Source organism: Polistes fuscatus, unplaced genomic scaffold (genome assembly GCF_010416935.1).
Source record: "Polistes fuscatus isolate 324 unplaced genomic scaffold, CU_Pfus_HIC Scaffold7, whole genome shotgun sequence".
NCBI classification, from domain to species: domain Eukaryota; kingdom Metazoa; phylum Arthropoda; class Insecta; order Hymenoptera; family Vespidae; genus Polistes; species Polistes fuscatus.
In genome coordinates, this window is record NW_025113151.1 from 6,508,555 (window position 1) to 6,516,052 (window position 7,498).

General features: G+C 35.1%; 1 protein-coding gene across 2 annotated transcripts in view; it reads right to left on the reverse strand.

Annotated features, from left to right (window-relative positions):
• Nucleotides 1-7,498, reverse strand: part of LOC122523815 (hillarin) — a 41,148-nt gene that overhangs the window by 15,067 nt on the left and 18,583 nt on the right. Inside the window, exon 1 of one of the 2 annotated variants that reach the window (XM_043645686.1) lies at nt 5,601-6,287. The exons of the other annotated variant lie outside the window; for it this stretch is intronic. The gene's annotated coding sequence lies outside the window, so the exon portion shown is untranslated. Of the gene's footprint in view, nt 1-5,600; nt 6,288-7,498 lie in introns of those variants that run through there. 2 annotated transcript variants of the gene reach the window in all.

Consider the following 7,498-nt stretch of genomic DNA (forward strand, 5'->3'; position numbering starts at 1 on the left):
ATCTCTCTCTCTCTTTCTTTCTTTCTTTCTTTCTTTCTTTCTCAATTCAAATCTTTCCTCACTATATTATAAACAGTTAACGTTTCATCGTTGTTCCTTTTATTACGCGAAAGCCAATTAATCAATTTCATAAAAGATTAACAACGGTACTTCTCTCCTACGTATCTGTATAAGTGTGTGTACGTATATGCAGTTCTACGTACATGTGAATTCTATTAAACGGTTAATAAATATATTTTAGTGATTAATTTCAAATTTAGAAGCGAAGAACGGTGTTAAATTTAAATGTTACGTGTTAATGTTAATCCAAATAGAGAAACAAAATGTAACGAAAGGAACATACTGAATTTTTTTCTCTCTCTCTCTCTCTCTCTTTCTCTCTCGTTCTATCTTTTGCAATTCATCTTCGAATACGTAGTCGAGAGTGCGACAATAGAAATTACGACACGGTTGACAACCATATAGAGCGAAACTGCAGCAACCAAGCGAAACTCTCTCACGCATCACCGCATCGTATTTTTCCAACGAACCAAACGGACTTCCCGCCCATCTATACGCCATACTTGTCTATTTTTTTTTTCTTTTTGTTGTTTCTCTTACTATCCATCTATCTATCTGTCTATCTGTTCATCTAGCTATCAGTCTCTCTCTCTCTCTCTTTCTCTCTTTCTTTCTTTCACGATGCAGTACTAAAACGAGCTTTGAAAACCGAGAACATATCCTCCTCTAACAGTATCAGGACAGAATCCAATTGAAATTGATCCGGCAACCTGTTTCCCTTATCGTTAGTTTAAACTCGAGCTCGTCGCGAATACAGTTGCGTCCTCGATTACTATACACGTATACGTTATATAGTTTAACAACAACAACAAAAAGTGTATAGTTATAAATCGATTCAATCTATAATCCTAGATTTATAATAATAATAACTAGATTTAATATTAATAATTGTATATATATGTTATGTATATAATATAAATATGTATAATATAAAATTAAAAAAAAAATAATATAGTAAAATATTATGTATATAATTTTTATAATTAATAACTAGATTATTATAATAAAAATAACTAAGAGCTAAAATGTAATTTTAAAAAAAAATTAAACAAATTCTATGATCTTATTATACGCGAAATTAAGATACCCCAAAGATTGGTGATATGCATCAACAGGAATGTTAATAAATAAAATGTAAAAAAAAATATAATTGGCATTAATTTACGTTTATATTGTAAAAGAAAATAGAAAAAGAAAAAAATAAAGATAGGTATATAATATAAAATAAAAAAAAAATAATAAAATATTATATATATATTGTATATATATATTATATATAATTTTTATAATTAATAACTAGATTATTATAATAAAAATAACTAAGAGCTAAAATGTAATTTACAAAAAAAATATTAAACAAATTCTATGATCTTATTATACGCGAAATTAAGATACCCCAAAGATTGGTGATATGCATCAACAGGAATGTTAATAAATAAAATGTAAAAAAAAATATAATTGGTATTAATTCACGTTTATATTGTAAAAGAAAATAGAAAAAGAAATAGAAAAAGAAAAGAATAAAAAGAGAGAGAGAGAGAGAGAAATAGATAGACGTTTCAGAAAGTTGCTGCTCTCTTCCGAAGAACGAACACGCAAGCCGCTTGCATACCGAAGCGCATCGAGAGAAAGCATTTCGTTCGTTATTTTCGTGAGCAAAACGTCGACGTATGCATGTCGCGTCTGTTCCGATGATAATGATCATCCTCCTTTCTTCTCGTTAATCTACTTCGCCACGCGACTTTTATTCTTCTCTGCTTTCTTCTTCTCTCTACCAACAACCCGATTGTTCTCTTGTGTTTATTGTTCCGTTGTTGTTGTTGTTGTTTCTCTTCTTCTTCTTCTTAATGCACCCTATTTCAATCTATATGCATATCTATGCACGCATTTATGCACTTTTAACAACGACAACGACAAAAATCTTGATGCAACTCTTTCTTGTTTCTTTTTTTTCTTTTTCTTTCTAATCCCACAATCATTCGAAATCATTTTTGTTTTTCTTTTTTTTATATATATCAATTAGAATGATTATTAATTTAATGATTTTGTTCAATGGGGGGAAAGATTAATATTTTTGCGACACACACTTGGTTATGGTGGATCACATTTTGTTTGAAAATTGTTACAAAAATTGATGAAACTCGAACAAATCATTTTTGTTCAGCGAGTTTGTTGATGCACCCCACCATCCTTCTATAGAATCACATTACTCTATTCTATTTTTTTTGTTTAATGCACCATGATTTTTATAAAATACCATACACATAATTTGATATATAAAAATTTGTTATAGCACATTGCATTTAATGAATATCGAATATTCGTTGACATTTGTTTATTCCCTTACTAAAGGGTGCAATGTTTTTATTTTATTTTAAATCAAATCTTATTCTTTTTTTTTTATCTCGACACCCGTTCAATTGTATAAGTGGTACGAATTATTATTATTATTATTCTGAATAACGCGGAATATCTTCGAGAAAATTGCAACACGTAGAAATATCACTTATCGTCCGAGTTTATGCATAATTGAATAGGCGAGGCTAAACTTACGGGTGCAGTCGTTCGTGGAAATCCAAAATAATGAGAGAGCGAAAAGAAAAAGAGAAAGAAATAAAGTAAGAGATATACTACTTCCGGAATCTTCGGAATGTCTTGGAATACTCTCTGAAAGATTCGAATACTTCAGCAAGAAGTAGAAAGACTATTTAAAAATTTGTTTATATCCTCGAATGCAATTTTTGTCTTCCTTTTTTTTCCCAACATCCTAAGAACACCAATACTCGAACTAATACTTCGAATAATACCATTGGATTTAATTTACATTAATAATTAACATTAATAAATTCATTTAATTTTTATCTCTCGGTTACACATCATTTCAATTTTAAATATTAGTCCTTTTAAAAATATACAAATGTATAAAACACCATAGCAAGAAAAAGCTCCAAGTGCAATAGGGTGAAAATATTAATCTATCTCTCTCTCTCTCTCTGTCTCACGTACAAATTACATCGATAATAAATAAATAAAAATAAGAGCAATGTACTAGCCGTCTTTTCGTTTGTATTTGAAAGAAGAAGAACAAAAAATAACAGAAATATGAACAAGAACAACTACTTTCTTTCGCAAAATAATCGGCTGCATCATCGCAGTCGTCGTCGCGCGTAATTAACCGCAACGATTTTAGGAGAAATCCTTTCCGATAGAATGCCCTCCCGCTTTCTATGATGTGGAAGTTCTTTTTACGGAAGTAGGGATAAATAACGAAAAAAAAAGAAAAAAAAAAGAAAAGAAAAGAAAAAACACACAATACACAACACACGGGTGTTGCTTTTTACGCGCGAAATCGTACGATCGAAATCGTCGAGGCAAACTTCCTCTTCGTTAAAACTTATGCGAATGTTCGTTGGTACGAAAACAAAAAAGAAAAGAAAAGAAAAGAAAAGAAAAAAAACAAAAGAACGATTTCGAATCGAAATCAGAGATACTAAAAAACACATTATTTACATGTATACGATTATTTATAAATCTCATTACGAATTTTTTTTAAAAAAACTCTTGAGATTTGATAAAGATCCTATATGGTTTTTTTTTTTCTTTTGAAATCATCTCGCATAACGATGAATAAAAATATTATTTTTCAAATTAAATTTATTAATTTTATTAGATAAGAGAGAGTATTATTTCTTTAATATTATTTAATAAACTCGACCCTCTATGTAAGAAGCTTTCACATTAATTATTCACGTACGGGGCATTCCGATAACCGTACGCGAGTAAAACATTCGTGATGCTCGAGGTCACCTTTTCCAACTAGCTAAAACTAGGTGTAAGTATGCAAAGGTGTATAGTAAGAACATAATAAGTAGTTACTTAGTATACTCGATGCACGCGAACGAGCACGCACGTGCCATCAGGGTGGGTAGGGAGAGGGGTGAGGGGGAGGGGGGCGGAAGAGGAGTAATCTTTAAGATGAAAGAGAAAATTTTCTTCGAAAAAGAGATCCTGTATGGAGGTCACTTCGTTATGCATTCGTGTAAATATATATATATATGTACGTGTGTGTGTGTGTGTGTATGTGATTTTTTTATTTTAAAGCAAGATTTTTGTACGCATACGATACTTGTTGTTTTATTTTACGCGAACGGATTGATAAGTTTTATATGTTAAAACATTAGGAAACAATTTTATTATCGGTCGAACTTGTTGTTAATTTTAATTTTAATTTTAATTTTAATTTTAATTTCTTTTTCTTGTTTAAGAAGCTTAGATCTTTTCAACTTCATTTTTAGAAAATTCCATATTCGATAAAATAAATGAATAAAAATAATATTTCGATGAATTATTAATAATTAAGCGATAACGCGTTGAAAGATAAATAAAACATTCGTGCAACTATGAATATAATAAAAAAATGAATCAATGGCATCGACACAACAACGAGAACAGGAAGAAAAGAAAATTAGAATTATTTACGGTGTTACTTAACGCTCGCTAAAATGACCGTTAACATACTCCTCCTCCTCCTCCTCCTCTTCCTCCTCCTCTTCCTCCTCCTCATTCTTCGTGAGTTTCTCCTCAATGGAATTCCTTCTTCTCTCGTCGGAGAGAAGGAATTCCAAAAGGAATAGAAGAGATATAAAGAAGAGGGAAACGTTAAGGAAGACGATAAAGTAGTAGTGGTAGTATAGTGGGGAGACTAGGGGTGGGGGGAAGGGGGGTCCTTCAGTGTCTCTGCACACACACTCATATCGCTCGCGTGCGTACACACACACACACACACACACACACAAACACACTAACTTCGCGACTTCTTAACCCGGTTACACAAAAGTGCAAGATTTTCGTTGGAGAAGAATCAACGATCATCGTGGGGATTCGAATTCCCGTTTTTGCCGATAGTCTCTCTCTCTCTCTCTTTCTCTCTTTCTCTTTTCTCCTCCTCGACCTTAAAAGACGCGCGCGTAGCGAGAAAGAAAACGCGAGGAGAAACTCTCATTTCGAGAAATCCTCTCTCTTTCCCTCTACCTGAGATCTTTCGAATCGTTCGAGTTAAGATCATCCTACGTAAATTCTCTCTTTCTTTTTTCCCCTTATTCACTCACTCACTCACTTACTTACTTACTTACTTACTTACTTGCTTGCTTGCTTGCTTGCTTACTTACTTGCTAGTTTACTTACTTACTTACTTACTTACTTACTTACTTACTTAGTGACGAACGTGCTTGCTTGCGAACGCGAAGCAATTGGAGCACGATAAAGGAAAAAAAGAAGGAGGCTACCATCGACGCAAGGTCAGATTCTTCTTCCCACCCCAGCCGATCCCCTCCCACCTCCACAACCTCCTCCTCCTCCCCCCCGCGAATGAACGCGCGCGCGCGAGAGAGAGAACCTCAGCCTACCTCTTTGATTGCTTGCTTTTGCTTGCTTGCTTGCTTGCTTGCTTGCTTTGCTACTCTTGGAGAACGCGAGGAAACAGCAGCAGCAGCAGCAGCAGCAACACTGAGAACGCTACACGTTCCTTCAAAAATACCTACGCGTTTTCATAATCCTTGCTCGTCCTTTGACCGAACCGTATCCTCTTCTATTACGTGCAACAACATCCTGTGGTTTGCTCTTTTTTTTTTTTAAAAGGAGACAGATTTTGCATCTAACGAATGAAGATTATTGTTCTTTATATCTTCTCGCAATGATCGATGCCAATAAAACAACATCGAAATGAACAACACCTTTCCTGAAATATTCTTCTTCTTATTATTATTATTATTCTTGTTGTTGTTGTTGTTGTTATTGTTCTTCTTCTTCTTCTTCTTCTTCTGGTTGACTTGTTTCTTCCGGTTACGGCCGCGATGGTTACGAACGACCGTGCGTTGAAATCACCGAACGTTACCGCGTATGTAGTCCAACTGAATATCCTACTATCTCTGGTAACCGCACCGAAATTAATCTCCGCAGTTCGCACCACTTTCTTCCCGCATACCAGCCGTCGTACATGAACAAGTTCGGATTAATGGAAAGCAGGAAGGACAAAAATACGGAAGGTCGAGATAAAAGAGAGCGTGTCCAATACCGGCCAACCAACTAACCAACCAACCAACCAACCAACCAACCAGCCAGTCAGTCAGTCAGCCAGCCACCTGTCCGGAATCGAAACCTTTGATCTATCTGGGACAAAGATGCTGTTCGACGTGTTTTCTTAAAGGGCCTCACTTCGTAAGTGCGTGCGTGCGTGCGTGCGCAAATGTGCCCTTCTTCGTGAAACTTTTCAACCGTCAATAAAAACTCCTTGTTATACGATCAAAGACAATAAACCGGCAAAAGTAAATCGAACCGAAAACTAAAGAAACAAAAACAACAAAATGTATAAGAAGACAAATAATATTTTGAACGATCGCGACAAGTTAAACGAAGACGATTAAACTTCTAATCGTCCACACCTGCCTCCTTCGACGTTCCGAGAAGGTCTGAGGTGAGAGGGACGGCCATTTTGAGGTATCACGGTTAACGCAGGTGGCGCTACGATTCGAGAACCCGTCCTCGGGAGTGGTATGTGTTCCGATCACTCTCAAACAGGCCCTCGTATCGTGAACATCATCTAACATGCTTGCCTTTCTCAATGATCTAATTTTCCCCTTTAATTCATCCTTCTTTCTTTCTTTCCTTCTTTCTTTCTTTCTTTCTTTCCTTCCTTCCTTCCTTCCTTGCTGCTTTCCTTGCTTTCCTTTCTATCTACCTGCCCACCTACCTTCGCTCGGTTAACGATGAAAGTCAAGAAAAAGTGGATAATCCTCTTGCAACTCCTGTTACCTAACCGAACGGATATCATTCAATTTTGACCATGTGCCATAACGTTACAGGAACCCCATTGCTTTCTTTCAGCTATGGTGATCATCGATCATTCTCATCGAGGCTCCAATTAAAACGGGTATTTGAACGCGTAGGTTTCATCAACACTTACCACATCGAATCTTCCTACGTATAAAACTGGATTACGTAGACACCCACCCGTACCCGATGCAAATTTGTTGTCTTCCTAATTCTCGTTGGATATGTATAAAGTTGTTGTAAATATATAATCATATATGATTTCATGTGTTACATTTTTCGTCAACCTTGGAATTCCCATTAGGAGTAAACTCGTTATATTAAAATTATCGATGACGCGTGTTAACGCGAATTGAAAAGAAAATATGTAGATATTCGTACCAACTAACCATAATCTCAATTCTCATGACATTTTCTTAGAACCAACACGCCGTACTTCTGATCAGGACGTTTACGATGCGATCTTTCTCACGAACGTGTGCAACGCTAGATTCTTGCGGTAAAACCGAGCCACGATAAAAGCAATTAACAAGAATGATCAGCGATTCACTCGGTGACTCGAGACAACAAGATTTTGCGGAATTTTTACTATGAATTCAAATTTATGCAA